The sequence below is a fragment of the Saccostrea cucullata genome, unplaced genomic scaffold (genome assembly GCF_032062105.1).
Source record: "Saccostrea cucullata isolate Sc308-1 unplaced genomic scaffold, CSIRO_AGI_Scuc_v1 ctg1949, whole genome shotgun sequence".
NCBI lineage: Eukaryota > Metazoa > Mollusca > Bivalvia > Ostreida > Ostreidae > Saccostrea > Saccostrea cuccullata.
The window spans coordinates 50,253-70,188 of NW_026941305.1; the positions used below are offsets into that span (position 1 = coordinate 50,253).

At 32.4% G+C, this 19,936-nt stretch overlaps 1 long non-coding RNA gene across 1 annotated transcript; it reads right to left on the minus strand.

Annotated features, from left to right (window-relative positions):
* Window positions 1–15,686: 15,686 nt before the first annotated feature.
* On the minus strand, window positions 15,687–16,669 carry LOC134257598 (uncharacterized). Its single transcript, XR_009989957.1, has 3 exons — window positions 16,529–16,669; window positions 16,092–16,430; window positions 15,687–15,892 (listed from the first exon to the last, which is right to left on the minus strand). It is a non-coding gene; the product is annotated as an uncharacterized LOC134257598 (long non-coding RNA).
* Between the last annotated feature and the right edge of the window lie 3,267 nt (window positions 16,670–19,936).

Here is a 19,936-nt window from a genome sequence, read left to right on the forward strand (position 1 = left end):
TTTTATCAAAAAAGAAACATTGACATGTCTTCAATATATAGGTTCGCTTTTATTTATGTAGAGTTTTTCAGGAAATGACACAAATTATCGTAGAAGGAACTGAATAAACGAGGTGTCTTATTGGGTTAAAATTAGGTCAACATTTGTAAGAACATAACTGAGTTGATGTCCATCAACTCGTAAAAATACGCTAATTCTAGTTTCTTTTACGCTGCATTATTCTTATCATGAACAATTATGTTGTATCTACCTATCATGATGGAACTTCTTTTGTCGGAAAAAAATGTTTGAGTCACCGCTGACTACAGCAATATGAAATGGGGTTCGTTTTATGAATAATGACAAACACCATGCTGTCGTTATGGATAAGTGTATTCACAATATTATCACAGCTTTGCAAGATATAAACAATATATTAGATATTTTATAACAATACATACATGTAGATCACTTGCCAGATAGCACGGTCAAAATAAGAGTTATTTCCCTTTAATTGTGCTCATGGATAAAACATCAAGAGTTATCTTTCTTAATCAATAATATGTACAGAGTATAAATACTGGAATTTAAAGATGAAACAATAAGATCAAATTATATTGAACTTTTCCATAATTATATAATTATATGGACAATATTCAAAATATATATACATCATACCTATAGGTGATATAAAGCCATTCTCCAAATATACAATATGATGAGTGAAATCTTACTCAGTGATCTGCATATAAATAAAACACAACTTTACTGTATTGCTCTCAAAAATATAAAATACACTGATATATGAAATCATTACTTTTCATTATTTACAAAGTCATAAAATAATCACAAATACTGAATCTTCATACTTTATATTAGGATATTAATATTTGGGAATTAAATAGATAAACAATTATATTGAGATAATGAAATTAGTAAAAGTCAACTTACATTCTGTCCAGTCTTGGTCATGGTCGTAATTAAGTCAATATAGACAAACAAATACACAAATACCAAAATGTCTGCTGGTCAGACCAAGATCTCCAACAAAAGTAATTAACTAAGCTAAAACCAAAAGAGAGGGAAAACAAACCAACCAATGAAATCCAAGTTGGCCCTGACACTACACAAGATATAAATAGAAAAGGGACAGGGGTCTAAATGACCACTGTGATGTCATACATATATAAATAACTCAATGAACACAGATTGATGTAAATAATTCCATGTGGATTTATTCAATAAATGAAATGCTGAAAAGAAATAAACATGATAATTTAACTGAATTAATTTAATCCTGAAATATAATAATTAATATAAGATATAAATCACCCTATCACAAATATATCTTGAACTGATGGTAGGCACTGATCGTATATATTAAAAACTATTACTGTTTGAACCCAATATATATTTTTTAGATCAGTTCTCCACACTGACTGATGACGAGGTGTCGGTGTTATTCTGTTATCTGTGTTCTGACTCCGGTCCTCCTGACTTCACTGCCACAGAGTGGCTGGACTTGCTTAATAAGATTCGACAGGATGTTTACTATAGAGCAAATCCTGCAACACGTGAGAAAGCGCAGCAGACTCTGAACAGACTGAAGTCACGTGATTTCCTTTTGGCGGATCAAAATAAGGAACACCTAACCAAGGACTTGCAGGATGAGATCATATCAAGTCTTGGTGGAAATAACAATACACTCCTGTTTAATTTATCCAGTTTTATCATAGCACAGAAATACCTGAGATCAGACAAATACACCAGAGAAGATGGAGAGAAGTGTGTCATTGGTTATTACATTGTCTGTGATTCCTTACTGATACGTCGTCTACAGATGAATATACTGACGCACGTCACCATGAGGGACACGAGTATCTGTGTTGATGTGTCTGAGATATGTGAGTATAACATGTCTGGTTGGCATCCATTTGTTTATTTTTAAACACAGTATTAGTTTTAAATAGAACTTAGAAGGACACGCGGATCATTGATAATGCAGCTAAGATTTATCAGTTAAAGATAATAATGATTTTACTGTGTATTTACACAAGATTTTTACCAGAGCATGCACTACGTACATTCACTATACTTCCTAAATTAAGATATATTGAAGTAGCAGTCTTTTCATTCTCTTTCCAGAGTTGTCTTCCGCAACGCTCACAACACCTTTGTCAACGCCCATTGTACAAGATTCTTGTACAAATTTTAAAAAGCGGAGATTCGAAATTTAAATAATAAATAATTTTTGTGAATATTGATAAGGATGATAATTCATTATTTATTTTAAATCTATAATCACCCAAAACGACTTTATTCCAAAGATTTAAAGGAACTATTTTGCAGAGTAAAAATGAATATCTTAATTAAAAAAATCCTTTTAAAGTGTAAAAAATTAAAATGAAAAATAATTTCCGATAAGAATTATAATTACACACAATTATAATTAAACCTTTTTATCAAAAACATCTTTTCAAGAATCTTGTATACCAAGTGTTGACAGAGGTATATATGGAAGAGAAACGGGAACGACAACTCTGTAGAAGAGAATGGCAGTCTTTTTCCTGTTTTTTCATTTATTCTTAAAGACTATAAAATCTGGTTAATTTTTTTTACTTCTGTACGGAGTTTAATAATTTATGCATGTTTCTAATGTTTTTCTAAAATTCCTTAAAAAATTCATTCCAGTATTTTTATTATGACTGTTGTATCATTAAATCAAATAATATTTACGCATTTATAACCATGCGCTATCGTATATGTATTTCACTTTAATACGCTACATGTATATGTACAAAATATTTTTTTCTGCAATAAAGTTTTATGTGCTCACTAAAGCATGTTTTGTTTCTCAGTCTCTTGTGTTTAGAAATATATTTGTAATATTTTATAATATTTTTATTCTTATTCTAGTAAATGTTCCTATTAACATCGTAAGGGGAAGGGGACAAGGACGAACGGATTTTCTAGAGAAATTAAAACAGACTGGGGGGAGAATCCAATGCAGAAAAGCAGCACAGGACAGTGTAGATCACGTGACGTGGCTCTGGAGATATGACCGTAAAGCGAGACCTGACATCTTGAGATCCTGTATAGGTCTACATCCACACTGGGACATTTACATCATCGACAACAAAGCTTACAGGAAACCAAGTACTTGAACAATGGAAATTATTTAATTTTCACGGTTTCCATGTTATAATCTCACATGTACTAATTGAACAAGTAAACTATTAATAACTGATGTACGTGTTAACATGTAATGGCTTGTACAAAACAAGAGTAAAATAGCTAAAGTATTAAGGGGTGTGCTAGAATACGGAACGGAAAACAGTACATTTATATCAAATGAATAAGTAAGATTCATGTAAATCAGATATAAAAAGCAATATTCTTGATGCAAAAAATCATATCTGTTAATTAAGATTTATTGTAATCTATAATACAAATATATTCACAGTCTTGCACAACCTCATAATTAGCACTTGAATATGCAAACGTCAATAAAATACATACTAACTAGAATCAGATGCTAACTATCCCTCTGAACGTTTCGTACTAGGAAAGTTTTTTATTAATAAATAGGTCTTGAAATAGGCAGAAGGGAAAGAAGACTCCTAGTATGTACAAAAACACGTGTATATCTGTAAAGACGAAAATAAGTAGTTTTCATATTCAGATATGCAAGCAGTGGCAAATCCAGGAAGGGGGCAGTTTTGGGTCGGGGTTGTGGTTAATTGCAAAACTCACAAAAATTGATTGTTTAAATTCCATGAATATATTGGACATACAAGGTTGGTAGGATCTTTTGCAAGTTCTTAGACCTTTTCTGATGAGCGGAAAAAAACCTCAAATATTTAACGCATTTATTTATTTCGTATATTATTATTATTATTACCCCTTTTATATTCTGTGGATATGACTCATTGGATATCATTTACGCACCCCAAAGTTAAGTTTAGTTTTGACGTCACAATGGTTTTGCGTTAGCGTAATAAAGTAAAATAAAGAGGAAACTTGAATTGAATAAAACAGTATAACACATAATTTGTGAAGTATAAAACATGGGATAAAAAGAATCTCCCATGATCTGCAATTTTCCCGCAATCGAGCTTTAATATGATAAAAATATATTTTGAAACTTAGCCAATTCAGACATTCAGGCAGAATTATACATTTTTAAACACGTTTTTCTAAACTTTTTCTATTTCTAGGTCTTCTGTACATTATTTTTAAAAATTATTTTTCTTCAAAAAAGAAATATTCATTCGTTAAAAAAAGGAGGGAGGACCAAAATACCACGAAAAATGAAGTTTTCCCCAAAAATCCTGATGTGTGAATGCGTCGCTTCTTTAAAATTGTCCTTTTAAAATCAGTTGTAGCGGTTATAATTCAGTGCGTAAGGCTATCTTTTCCGTGCACTCGAAGCAATTTTTTTTTCGAGCTTGGCATGAGACGTTATTTTTATGCGCCCGGATCGATAGATATAATTCAGTGCGTAAGGCTATCTTTTCCGTGCACTCGAAGCAATTTTTTTTTCGAGCTTGGCATGAGACGTTATTTTTATGCGGCGCCCGGATCGATAGATCCGAGGCGTATATTGTTTTTGTCCTGTCTGTCTGTCTGTTTGTTTGTTTGTTTGTCCCCAAAGTTTAACCTTCGCCATAACTTTTGAACCATGAAAGGTAGAAACTTCATATTTGGTATGCATACTTCACTAACTAGGTGCTTTCAAATGACACCAATATTAATGACCTTGTTACCTTGAATGTGACCTATATGCTAAAAATAGCTTTTCTGTCTGCAAACTTTAACCTTCGCCATAACTTTTGAACCATAAAAGATAGAGACTTCATATTTACTATGCATACTACACTTATAAAGTTCTTTCAAATGACAACAAGGTCAATGACCTGGTGACCTTGACTGTGACGTAGATGCTAAAAATAGCTTTTGAGTACGTTTCACCATAACTTTTGAACCATAAAAGACAAAGACTTCATATTTGTTGTGCATACTTCACTAATCAAGGTCTTTCAAATGACACCAAGGTCAATGACCATGTGACCTTGAATGTTACCTTTGCGAGTATGCTAAAAATAACTTTTTTGATTTTTGTTGCCGCCGGGCGCATAGTGTTTCACAAACACATCTTGTTTTTTCATGCAAACAACCAATTATTTTCTCAGTTTTATTTTATATACTTATGTATTTAAATTTTGAATTTAATAAATATTGGTCAAATTTGTTTCTCGAGCGAATTCGAAATCAATTCCGATCTTCTTTAATTCTATGTTTTACATGTACATAATGTACACGTTTTATGCATCTATGCATTAATTTTTTTTGGTGTTTATTTTTTGTGTAACATTACAATGTTATGATATCCCCTAGGTAAAAAAGGACGTAAATGTTACAATCTCACAAGGTCTTTCATACTAAATGAAAATAAAAACATTCATATCACACGTCAAATGACCAATATTCTTTAGAAAAAGTTTACAATGGTTAATGTCTGGTACCAATAAATATTTAAACTGATTATACAGGAGTTTAACATCCCAAATCCCCTTTACAAAAGGAATATTGTTGAAATATTAATACAGGACAATTTAGTATGATACACAAGATACATGTACCTCTGGTAATTTAAGATAGTATTAATATCCTTAACATGTTTTCAATTTTAGATAATCCATGGTTTGAGTGAATCATCATAAGTATGAACTTGTGTTGTGTTTTTTCATATAATGTCTCACCAATTTATTTTCTTATTCGTCTGCTATTTGATGGAAAAAAGTACGAGCGGGCCAGCGGTTAAAAAATATTATTATTATTTTTTTGAAGGTAAAAATTTTGGCGGAGCGTAAAAACATTTTAGCGGACTATTATATTTTTATCTGATTTGCAGATTTAGCAGATTAAACAAATGATTAAAAGAGCGGAAATGGAACAAAAAATAGCCGATATTCTTTTATGGTGCGGGAAATTTTAATATTTTTGTATAGTTTTGTATAAATACGAGAGAGCGGGGCCGACGAACTAGAAAATTTATTGGTGTAGCCTAAATACTATATATTGATTTTATGCTCAAATTATTATTAATTGTCCCCTTTTTGTCAATCTGATAAAATTCAAATCTTTCGTATTGAAAGTCTTAATTTTGGAGTGCATAACAAGGATCTGATTTTAATTGCTATCTATTTTTAGGTGAGTTCCACACCTATCCACCTGATATGAGAAGCCTACTGTACTGTGTTCTCCTGGTGGACAACTATTCTTTTGATGCCAATAACCAGTCCCACAAAGTACTTATGTCTGAACTACGCGAGAAATATTTCAAAGATGTCCATTTAAGGGACGAAATAAATTTGACGGTAGATATTCGGGAGAAAGTTATTGATAAACGGGGAAGCATCTATAAATTCAAATCAGAAGACATCAGACATGACGTCATGTACGCCTTTGTGACAGAGTGTGTTGTTGAGGACAATGATCTGGAGTTTTTCCTGACCACGGCGTCACGTGACGTGATCTCAGAATACTGCCGGTCCTGGAAGTATAAGAGGAGTAATACAGAGAGATGTTTGTACATACCAGAGTGTCCGGGGAAGATGTACGACCTCTTCATAGACAAACTACAGCTGGACATCATCACACACTGTACCGTGTCTGACCCGGGGATTCGTGGCAGTGTATGTAAACGTTGTGAGTATTTATATTTGAATATCAGAATGTATCATTTTATTCAGTGATTTTTATATTTTCAGCAAAGGAATGATGAAATTTATCAATAGAATATTAAAGATATCTTTCCTCAGTTTAAAGATAATTTAAAGGATATCCTAATTTCACATTGTGACAAATGTCAGATACGAGGTAATAATGGAGAGATTTTGGTTCTCATAACGAAGAATGTTTTAAGGATATACGATCCTCAGCCATGGTGTACAATTCTTTAATTTATAATTAAATTCAAAAAGTCTTCAAATAAAGCTTGAAATTGAAATTTTTCATGCAACAATTTTCATTTTATGCCTCTACCTATGATTCAATGTTCTGTAAAGTTTTAACAAACTTTATTTAAAAAGTTGACATTTGTACCTCATGAAATTAAGTAAAACTTGCATATTTTAAAAAATTCAAATTTCTGTTATTTAGCCTTAGTTACCGATGATTAAAAGCATGAATTAAAATTAGAAGTTATCTACAGTGTTTTCTTTGAAAGGAAACACTTCATATACTATGAATTTTGAAACGATGGAAGTACATGTAAGTAGGAGAAAGTAAAGTATCAAATAATTGTAAAATTCATGCAATTTTCTTCATAAACCTGGATACCTAGGATTTTTATTCCTAAAATGTATTTCTTGATCAATTACCAATTAAAAAAAAATATAAGCAGTAGTTAGTTCATATCGCACTTCCTGAAAATTATTTGATATTTACTAATTTCCCCTATACATGTATAATATGATTAAATTTAAAGATGAAGGTTAGAGAAAGACCGTGGGTAAATACATTTTAATTTGAAAATTTCGAGACATCTTTGTGAGCATTTTTAATTACTCAATGCCTGATTTTCAGAGCCCGAGGATCGGATAACCTTAAATAACCTTTTTTTTATAAGAAAGTGGAAAAAAGAATTCCTGCTAAAACTGTAAAATTCGATCCAAATACATGTATCACAGTTCTCAATTACTTGACTTCGACGTAGGGTTTACTTTGATACTAACAAAATAGAAAACTCAACACTGTTAAGGTTTTAAGAAATTTTACCGACAAATGTGATAGTATTTTCCTCTGAATATCGTCATCTTAATTAAAACAAATCTATTATGTATTCTTCCCAAACAAGATTCACTTAGATAAAAAAAATTGCTCTTTCACAAAAGGTCCCCAATGAATCTCAATTAAGAACTTATTGAAGCTTCTTTTATATACATATTATACATTAAACTTTGATTCAAGAGATGCAAAATAGACATATTTTCGTGTGCATTTTGAACGTGCCAACTCTTAGATATGATTACGGGCTTTTACAATGACTTTTTACGTTGTCACTTACTTTTACACTAGGGTAATGTACGTCTAATCTTTTACGATAAAAATAAATAGCTCAATATTCAATTAAACGAGAATAACGGGTTATCTATATGCAATATATGCTGTCCTTGAAGTGAAACGAAAACCACATTACCCTTAACTCCCGGCCTTCACATGTAAGTGCCCTAAACACCATATCTCTGAAGGCAAGACCACTAGAAAGGTTTTCTTATGTATTATCAATTCTGTATCTCCATACACGATTCAAAGAGCAGGTCATAGAGTGGTCCAGGTGGAGGGGTCCTTATTTCACTATGTTGACTTCAAAAGGAGTAATCAGTTGTTTTATTATACCAATAAATTTTGAAAAGTATGAATCTCTAACCATTATCAATTCTTCTTTTGATCGATATCGGGATTAATTACACTTTGCTTAGTAAAGTTGATTTAATTGAGCGATTGACGTCTGCAAGTCGGTGTAATATTTTGAATCACGATTTACTGAATCCAGATTAAAACAACAATTTGTTAAAAACTACACACATTGTAATAACAAACGATTACTTTTTCCTCTATACGGTTAAAATCTATCACAGAATTCAACTCTTTAAATAGCCGCAACTTCCTACCATTAAACTTTAAAATAAGTAAACCGTTTGAGTTAACGATTGATATGGAAATAACGAACAGTATTCAATCTCAACGTCCATTAAACAAATATACAAAATAAGAGCAGAGCAAACACGGACCTCCGAAACATCAGAGGTGGGATCAGGTGCCATGGAGGAGTGAGCATCCCCTGCCGACCGGTCACACCCGCCGTGTGCTCGTTGTAATAATCAGGAAATAACGGAAAAAATCCGTTGTCAATTCAGTGTATAAATAATGGACTAACAATTGGTATGAAAAACGTCAGTCAGCATTTCATTCAATGATAAATTGTATTTGCTGACAAGGTCATTGTATCGACCATAGAATTTACGAAATGATGACTTTAAACGAGACTGTTGATATTCTTGTTTCATCAACTTGCTTGTCAATAATTTACCTCGTTTAAGAAATTGTTCATACGTAGAGCATGCTCTTGCGTATCGAATCAACTGAGATATAAATACTCCATCTGCAGGTGATGAAGGTATATTGCTGCATAAGTAAGGGAAGTTGACGATAGAAAAGTTAAAGTCATCACGTTTATCATATAGCTTGGTTGATAGATTACCATTAGTGTCTTTTTCAAGTAAAATATCCAAGTATGAGGCAGAAGTGTCGGACTCTGTGGTATCTTTTATCTCAAGCTCACCAGGATATATCGTGTCGACGTAGGAATGGAAATTATCATTATTAATTGACAATACGTCGTCGATATATCTAAATGTCGAGTTGAAGGCCACAGCAAGTGTTTTTTTCTTTTCACGTAAAAGATTTTGCATAAATTCTGCTTCATATGAATATAAAAATAAGTCTGCTAATAACGGAGCGCAATTTGTACCCATGGGAATTCCAATAGATTGTTGGAATACCTGATAAAATATTCCGTATTCTTTAAGGTAATGCAAAACTAATAATGTGCAATTTTAAAATATATGTTTCATTTATTTTGAATAATATTTTTTTTATGCATAACTTCACTTTAAAAGGAATTTTTGATTAAGAGGTCATTTTTTAGCGGTTATTTATAGCAATGACCTGGTCATTATATCCCACGAGCAATGATTCGTAGGACATTATGGCTGTAAACAGTACCATTTGGAGTCATTGTTGTGTTTTAAACTTTTCTTACCACCCAATCAAATTGGAACAATTTCAATAGAGGTATAATATTTATGATATATTGGTAGATATAATAGATCCATGTACATGTATGTCCATGAAATCCATGTTAGTCTTTCAGATATCAACGTTTAAAGGTAGATTGCCATGTATATTTCAGATGCAATTTTTTTTCTTAATATATTATGATAAAGTTGATATTTTTAAACAGTTTAAGGTGCTACATCTACTAGTAGAACATACATTTTTCATTTAATCATTGAATTAAAATATTAAAAGTATAAACAATATCATGAAGTTATTCAATTTACGTGTTCTTTAATCATTTTCTTTATTTAATTAAAGAAATATTTACTGATCAGTTTTTCTTTATTTCCTGTTGTTCAAGGGAAGTACATCTTGTTTGTACGTTGAAATAATTGGTCTTTACTTTGAAATTCTCAAAACAGATATCTGCAAAAATGAAGGAAAAATGATAAAACTATTGCCCCAGAGTGGGCTGATGCGCAGTAAATTTTAAATTATACATCTATTTCCAACTTAACAGGTCTCAAACGTGCTGAAGGACACGAATTTCGAACATTTAATATTTTAAATTTGAATCATTTTTATCAGTTTTGTCTTTCTTTGCTATAATTGATCTATGGACTTTCAATATAATAATTTACAATAAAACTCTTTTTTTCTAGTAAATATTCCGCTTAAAATACTCTTGAAGAATGAAAACGAACGAAGAGTGTTTCAGAATAACCTGAAACAGATAGGAAGGATTGTGGAGTTCAGAGGAATATCTCATGATAATGAAAGACACTTAAATATTATTTGGAAATACGGAAGACCTAGCATCGTAAGATCCTGCATAGGTCAACATCAACACTGGGATATTTATATCATCGACAACAAAGCTTACAGACAACAAAGTAGGTATTGAGTTTCAAACATACATTTACAAGGGCCGCTCAAATATTACGCGGACTGTGGCATTTTTTACTCTTACAGACGTCAAGTAGTTATGAAATTTCACAGAAATATGTATCTTAAAGATTCTCAAAATCTATGGGCAAAATTGCTGTATGTTAAAAAAATCCTACCAAAATTATCGATATGTTGATTTCCCTGATGGAGAGGTACGAAGCACGACAAAGAATTTGGAGCAAAAGCATGCGGAATCAAATTTTCAAGTCAATAATTTACTATAATTTGCGAAATTTTGCGACATTTTTTTTCAAATAGATCGTTAAAGTAAGTATTTAAAGTATTTCCACTCTCACAATTTTAATGGTTCAAAGTACAAAAACATCTATTTTCATTTAATATACTCTAAATTTACCAATTATTGCCAATTATTGCTGAAAATGTATAGGTTACCATATCATTTGAAATGCGAAACAAAGATAAACAGAAGAATAAAGGTTTTCCTAAAAATCGCACTTTTTATAAACAGTACTATGAAAAATATATATACAAACTGGTTTAAATGCATTGTTCTGATGCTGAATGTTCCTAAATATTTCATACTTATAAGATACCCTTGAGTTGTGGATATTAGGGAAACTATTTTACATTAGAAGTAAAATAAAGCATACACGTATGCCTAAATGAAGAGACCATAGGTGGAGTTATTGCCCTTGTCAACATTTTGTAAACTTTAAGATAAAAGATTTGATTAAATAAACAAAATATGCTTTTTCTTTCAATTCTTTTACTTTTCACTATTTATCATTACAACTATTGTAAAACATTCTTCCACCAGATAGTGTTCTATTAGGTTTGTATTTAAAACTAATTACAGTTTTTGCAAAAACCTATGACATCATAGGAGGGTGGAATTACCTTAAATTGATCTATTATTATGCATTTAGATTTCTGATGTGATACTTGAAGTACTAACAGGAATATGTTTTTTTTCTCTGATGGGATTCCCGTGAAAACGACTGTGAAAAAGACGTCTCCTGAATTGACAGCGCATCACACTTTTGTTAAATTATGTGTTACGCTCGAGATATCGCCAACATAAATCCAAATATGCATGATAAAAAAATGTAGAAGACTAGGGTATTCGAGACATTTGTCCACAAAAAGCATATTGAAATCTTACACCGTTTGATCCCTGTAAATAGGCTATAAGGGAGGAATTGACAAAAACTTTATCCGGACTATAAAGAACGTGATAGAGAGTCACTAATATTACACTATATCTCATAAATACCTGTAGTTTGTGATTTTTAAACAAAAGAAAGAATAGTCTTTACTTGTTAATAGATTTTTAGCTTGACAAGAAATGATGTTTGGATGTTGAGTGGATAAGGCAACTCAAACTGTACAGGTACTCTTGGGTAAATATTGAGAAAATGAAAGCTCAATGTATTTTTTTTATTATGCTTGTGACGTCAAAGATTTTGTTGCCCCATGACTTATTGATATGTCCTGAAAAATCACTAAAAATTGATACACGTATATTAATTTACAACATTTTGATATGAGATTTTGAAGATCGTATAAGTAAAGATTCTTCTATATAATTTGGTACAATTTTCGGGGTTAAGGCGCCAAATATTTTTTCTGTTCAACAAGTCAGCGTAAATTTTAAACAGCCCTCGTATATCCATTTTTAATTCTCTGAAAAATGTATCTATTTTTTCTGATTTCTTGTAAAAGAATCCGAGAATGTATAAAGAGATATCTTTGTTGTAAAAAATCATTAAACAACATAGAGTTTAACAAAAATGCCAGTGGCTTATTCTAAATTTAAGTTTAAGGATAGTCCTCGGAAATTCTCTTTCGGGTATCGTTTACATTTAATTAAAGTGCTTGGAATAATTTAGCATTTCAAGTACTTTCAAGTAATTTGGAATACTTTTACTTGAAGTATTTTGAGCAAGGAACTGCAATGTCAATTAATCTACCCAGAAATGTTTAGAATTCCCGAAGCTTAAAATGTGTTGAAAACGTACTAACAATGAATTGCTGGGTCGAGTATAAATTTTAGTTTTTGTTATGTAGGCTATATAAAATATATATGTCACGATATCACGTTACTTCGTTGATCACGTGACGGTATATATAATATATAGTAATCAAAATTTCTAAGTCCCCACGTAAGTATTTGTTTTACACTGTTTTATAATAAATAAACAAGACTACATCAATTTATACTTTTCCAGGATAAAAAGTAGCAAAACAATATTTTTACTTAATCTTATTTTTTGTATTGAAGGACTTTAACACAAAATGAGGAAAAGTGAAGACACCCTAGAATTAGAAATTCACAACGTTCAATGCTACTTTTACCCTCCATTCCAACAAATTAAGATCAAGATAATTGCTTCTCAAAGAGTTGACACAATTAAAGTAAAATCTTTATTGAAGGTCATTCCATTAAGGACTAGGTCGTTCTCTATATTTCCACTAGATTCTGCTGCTGGAAAAGCGCTCATTCTCTGGTCCATCTTGCCCCAGTCATGTTCTTTAGAGTTGAGATGTCTATGACATTGAAGCTTACTGAAATTGTTTGTACCCGACAATATTAACCCTACAGTACATAAGGTCCCCTTGCACACATTCCCCACTCTTCCAATTTGTTTCTATTAATTTTGATAATTAAGGTCGCTTCATTTAGTTTTTAATGAGTGCAGGGCAATTGCACGTGCAGATAGGTTCCTTCCACAAAAGTTAATAATTCTTATGTAGTAGTCCTGTTGATGTTTCTTTGCAGTACGTGTACATGTATACGCCTTGACCATGGGCACTTCCAGTTCCGGTTTCAGTGAATTTCCGGTTAAACCCTAGGATGGTTTAATGGTATTTGTTAAAAATCTAGCAATTTTTAATGATCATAAGGGAAACAAGTAAGCTCTCACATCTTCATGACGGTATTTGTTACGGTTTTCAATAAAATAAACCAAAGCAAAAGAAAGAAATACAACTCTCCGTTACTACCATCAGCTTGGACCATGTCAACTTCACTTGCACATTGTCGTTCGTACATACACGGTATTTCAAACAAGATTTTTTTCTGTTTTTCCTAAACAACTTAAGATGGAGAACACATGGAAATTTAAATAAATGAAAAGTACACCCGAAAACATATGAAACTTGCACTTCACGCTTTTTAACAAAAACGGTCATAGATGAGTAATTACACATTCGATTCCAATTTTATTTTAGCCGTTACAGGCAAACATTGAAAAATTAAGTCAAAATGGCGAGCAGATATTTCATTAATGTTAAGGTTTTTAAATACTTTAAATAATAAAAGTGGGGACTTAGAAATTTTGACAAGTATACTTGTCACTGTATCACGTTACCTCGTGATCAAGTGACGGTCATTTCTGCTTTTTTCATCATACATTTCTTCCAAGCAAGATTCAGTAAGCGGGTATGCTTCTCTTACTGATTTTCCACAAAATTTCTTAAATAAATCCTCATTATTTATTAGCTCGAGAATTTCTTACACACGTTTTTTTTTTATTTTTGCTTCTATCCAGGGGTATAAAGTGGGTAAATGCCTAACGTATATTATCTTATATATTTTAAATTTTTTCACAAGAGTAATAGATCAAAAGTATCAAAATTATTCAGATACATAAGATTTTTTTAAAGAAAAGACTGAAGCACGTTTACGTGTATTTAAATCTAGTTTTCTAACACTCTATATGCAGGTTGAAATAATATGTAAAGTTTCTGACACTCTTCCCATCATTAAAGCCCAATATGGCAGCGATTTGACGTCATTTTCAATTATGATCCCTACATTTGTAGTTCAGAGAAGTGAATGCACAGAAAGAGTACACTGCAATAATTTATGGGAAGCCTTAACTTACCTGCACATATAATTAGTAAGCAAATTTTATGTGGTCGTGTTAAAGATTTTGTTTCGGGCTGGACGCGGTTCAAACCCAGCAGGTGTGTCTCATGGTTACCTTCTATGAATTATATATAATTCAATAGTGATAATTTACATTTTCTAAGTGTGGGGGTCCTATGTACAGTGATATTTTCATTTAAAATCGCACAGCATGTTGCAGATCTCTAATTGTTTTCAAATACAAATGTAAGCGAAAATGTTAACGTGTCATCACAAAGCAAATTCAAGAATTTTTGATGTCGTACATTTGTATATATATATATATATATATATATATATATATATATATATATATATATATATATATATATATATATATATATATATACCCACTTCCGCCCCAACCCGGGGTTGAACTCTCGACCTTCGGAATCTGTCTCTTAGCAGTGCAGGAACAGCGCGCTAGACCGCTCGGCTATCTAGGCAATTTAAAAACTTGCTTCCGATGCCGAAGGAATTCTCGCGGCGCTGTCCTACACTACACGGTCATTGAGATTAGAAGTGAGATACAGTTATTTTTACATTAGTTTTAACAGAGGATTGTTACCAATAATAATGAAATTAATTATTATTTATAAAGCACAGTTGTTGTAAAATGTGCTTTATAATTTATAATTAATCTAAATTCTGAAATTTCATTGTTATAATTATACTTGTATGACCGAATGCTACATGTATATTTTTTGCTGGTCAGCGGCATGAAATATTAATATTATTAAATTGGTTTTAAGATTTCACCAGCACTTTTCAGATATCTTAATAGTTCTATTGTTGAAATGTAAAAGCTTACTTTGATCCATAGAGTGTATGCCCTTGCACTAGATCGTTGCTGTAAAATATTGATGAGAAAGCAGGACACCTATTGATTTGTAAACTCTTTTAAAGTGATGCATGCAGATATTAATGTAAACACTTTCACCAGTTTCAATTTTATTTTCACAATCGATTATATTTCATGGTTATTCAATTATTATTTTAACATTCATTGATGGAGTTGGCGACTTTCACTGACATTAGTTTCTCTTCCTGTGCGTCGGGGGAAGGGGCGACGACGTCCTTGTAAGGGGCCATAACAAATAGTCGAATAAATTTTAACAAGTATTCAGCTCTCTTTCGGCTCTATCCAGCTGCTGGAATGACATTGGGAGGTTGAATGGTGCATAGATCGATCCCCTGTTTTATGTTCTTTGCTGGGTGAATCTGGTAATTCTTTGGCTAAGACAATACCTTAAAAAATCAAAAATGATAGGCGAAATGGAGAAATTGATTAGAGGGGAAAACAAAGAAAATTCAATTCAAGATCATCGCTTATAGATATTTTGGAAACCAAGACTTTGGTCAATCTTATATTTTTGGGGAAGGGGGTTGTTAACCCAAATATATTACTAAGAAATATAAACACATGAATTTATTTTTTCATTCATACCTGGTTTATCTGCCTGGAAGACAAAGTGTCTATATTTCCTGATGCCCTTGAAGGAAACAAAGTACTCTGAAGTAAATGTCTTCCAATCGAGCCATTCTCCGCCAGCTCAACCAAACACAATAACTTCATTGGGCATCGCACTTTTCCTAACCACGGATGCTAACTGTTCCAAGGAGTCGACCTCAGCCTATCTTTATAACTTTTTGATGTAGGCAAATCCAGCATCTACCAGGCTTTTGCCATGATGGGGAACTTGCATATGCAAATTTATTTTGGAATGCTTTCCACTCAGCGTTCTCCACATCGAATATGCGAGCATGAATTTGTTTTTGTTTTCCCCTGAAAAGAGAATTATATGAATTTTTCATTTCCCCCAACGAACTCAATTAATTTCATGGTACCTTTTAAAATTTAAATCTTTATAATTTAAGTCTGACCTGAACCATTATCACAGTGTAAGTGACATTCTTTTTCACCTAAACCAAAATTCTCAAAACAGTAATGAAGCATCAAAATAACTCCAATTGCGCCCTTGACCTTGGTTCCGTTCTCCCCTGGTGTGGGATCCTCGTCTATAAGGAAGTTAAAATGCTTCCTTATACCTTTGTAAAATGCAATCATTATTGTTAATATCCCCTTCTGATTTTTTTGGGGTGGGAGTGGGTAAATAGCGTATTTTATTTCAAATACAGCATCGATTATATAACAATTTTAAATTGATTGTATACAGAAACTAACCTTCCATAGCAACTCCAAACACCTGGACCTTTCTGGGTGTTGCGAAGTTTAAAGGTCCGACTTGACATACGTGATGCGGAATAAATACAGCTTGAGAATAGTCGAATGTATAATAAACATTCTGTAAGTCTGTCGACATCCCTGGCGCTGCATTTACTGGGACGGGTTGCTCAGCTATCTCAGCTCTTGCGTGTGTAACACACTGGTTATACAACTGTCATTTAAAGGGAATAAACATGTAAAATATTTTTTAAAGGAACTGAAATCGTCTATAATATGCAGACAGAAAGAGAAAAATATTATTTGTAATGTAATCTAATGTAGATTTTATTAGAACATCATCCTTTAAATACAAAATGAACAAGTGAATTGCACAATTTATATTAGAATATTTTAAAAAGTAATTCAAAGAATGTGAAATCAATTATGTGGAACTGTAGTACCTGACGTTCTGCTTTAACTTCTTGCAAGTGTGCACTATATCAGTCGAGCGCCGCTAACTTGTCGTTTTCCGTCATCGCCTATTGAAAATCACCTTTGTGCTGTTCACAGACAGGAAACACGTCAGTCTGTGGGGACATGAATTTTATATTGGGACAGCTACTCTGCCCGCCTCCTTTAAGGGTTTTAAATTCTACTGCTGTTTTGTTGTTATCAGTACAAATATCCTTGTATATTTTATACAAAGACTGTTTGCTTTCACTGCATGGTAGAAGTAGTGCCCTCCAATATATCTGTTGACTGCTGCCGGCTGGGGTAGGTCATGCTCCTCAGCATTGTTGGTAATGAACTGGGCAGCATCTTTCAAAACATAAAAACTGTATTCATTTTTCGGCCGCTTGTGTTTTTTTTCATGAGTTCTCGAAATCAACCAATTTGTTGTGAGTTGACGAATCAGAGATTCTAACGTAAATTTGCCAATGTTATGGGTGATCAGAAATATTTCTCGACAAACTTCAACTTCATTGAATTCATAGAGGTATCGAAGACTTTTTCTTGTTGAACTTTCATGTTTTGACTGTCTGCTCCTAGCCTTTACCTTTAATTTCGCCATGATATAGAAATCTCTTTCATTTCTCGTCATCTCGTATAAGGGAATTATATGTTCTCTGATATCTGAAAAACTAAATGTAGAGATACAGTTTTTCGCACATCTGCATCCCTTTTCAATCAGAGAGCGCAATTTTATATCCTCGGTGCATGGATTATCTAGAATGTTGATGTCGCCTTCCTCTTCGCTGTTATCAGAGAGATTTTCATTCATCTGCTCTTCGACGTACATGTTGATCTGTGCATCTGGATTTGCTGAATTGTCATCTGATTCGACATCATCGCTTGTATCATTGATAGAACATGTATCTTTGTTCTGATTACTAGGATTTCTTAAAGAAAAATATTCTGTGTTGATATTTTCTAGGTCCTTAAATTGGATAGAATGCACTTTACCGGTACGGCCGCCATTTTGATTTTAGATCCGCGCGTGACAGTGCGCAGCGTAAAAACTTAGCAACGTATCAACTATGATGGGCGACACCATTTTGTTGTGTAAGAAACTCTCGAAGCGAGAAAAAAAGATATCTAAATAGGTTTTCGCTTTTTTAAGCGGGGGTGTGGGGGCGGCAGCCCCCAATACGTAAAAAAAAATTAAAACAAACTTACCTTAGTAGTTAGATGATTCTGCGTTAAGACTCGGGGCCATACGTACGTGTCACTATACATGTAGAACCATTGTGTCTTTTTTTGATGAGTTGTAAATACGTTTTTATGGGTGATGAAGGAGATAAACGTCAATTTTTAGTTATAGCTACTATCCAAGTGCATTCTTGTTTTAGTACAGATTTCCTATATAACTGCATTCCATGTGGTCTCAATGATTGTAAAGTATCCAGTGTTTTGCAAATTGAAATAGATAAATTTTAGTTCGTAAATCCAGGATTTAGTGCAGCTCATTTTCCAGAAATCTAAGATGTGTCTCTTACGTTTCATTTTTCTGTTACTGCCGATTGCTGTTTCACAAAACAAGACAGTCCTCACTGCATCTTTACAAGTTTTGCCCCTCCACTTATTCAACATTTCCATAAACTAAGGATCACATTTATCGCTAAAATTTCCAAAAATTCTAGAATGTTGCAGTCAGTCAATTAAAAATATCCATTCATAGAAAACACAACACAAATCATCTTAAATAAGGTGCATGATGAATCACTGTTTACAATCAAATAGAGTGGAAGTCAAACTTTCTATTTCACGTCACCTACCCTGACCTATCACAGCACTGAAATAAGTCACGTGCTTAACAACGTCACGACTTTGGAATGTGGCCGACAAAATGAAAGCCAAAGGTTTGTTTTGAAAGTGCTTTTAGTTTTAATTAATAACTTCGTTAATTAAACGTAGTTTATTAACATGAAAAATGACGAGGAATTCAAAAAATAGGTTATTTTTGCATTTTATTGCCTTTTTAGCGAAATCGCCACGCTGACGCGTGACTCTCTTATAGAGAAAGAGCATGTGCTATTTCCATGTTATTTGGACGTACCGGTAAAGTGCAGTTGTCACCTTAAATTTGTATAATACAATTAATTTCAAAAGTTAGAATGTAATATAATAAGCGGATGCAATAAAAGTGGGGGGATTTTTTTTAGAATAAAATATATAAGATAAAAGCAAAAGAATAAAATAGAACCCCACTCCTGAAAAATTTGACTATTCTCTCATATTTTAAAAGCAGGTTGTCCAGCTGTAAAAAGTCACAAAGACCGGTTACATACTACATTTGATTCTACGTATCAATAATACACAGTCTTTGTATATATATTGCGATTAATATGTTTGCAAATCAAATTATATATATATACATGTATTTATACATGTATATATATACTATTTTGGCAGTCTTACATGTATATTCCCGATTAATGATTAAATACTTTTACCTTAATGAATATTTTTTCCTTAATTTCGAAACCTGTCCGTTACGTTCCTGTCTTATTTTCTACTTTCGTTTCTTTTTAATTTACCCCCCTCCCTTTTGCTAACGTAAACAAACCAAATTGTCTGCATAACAACAATAAAGTTTTGGGAAAGAAGGAAAGGAATCGGCATAC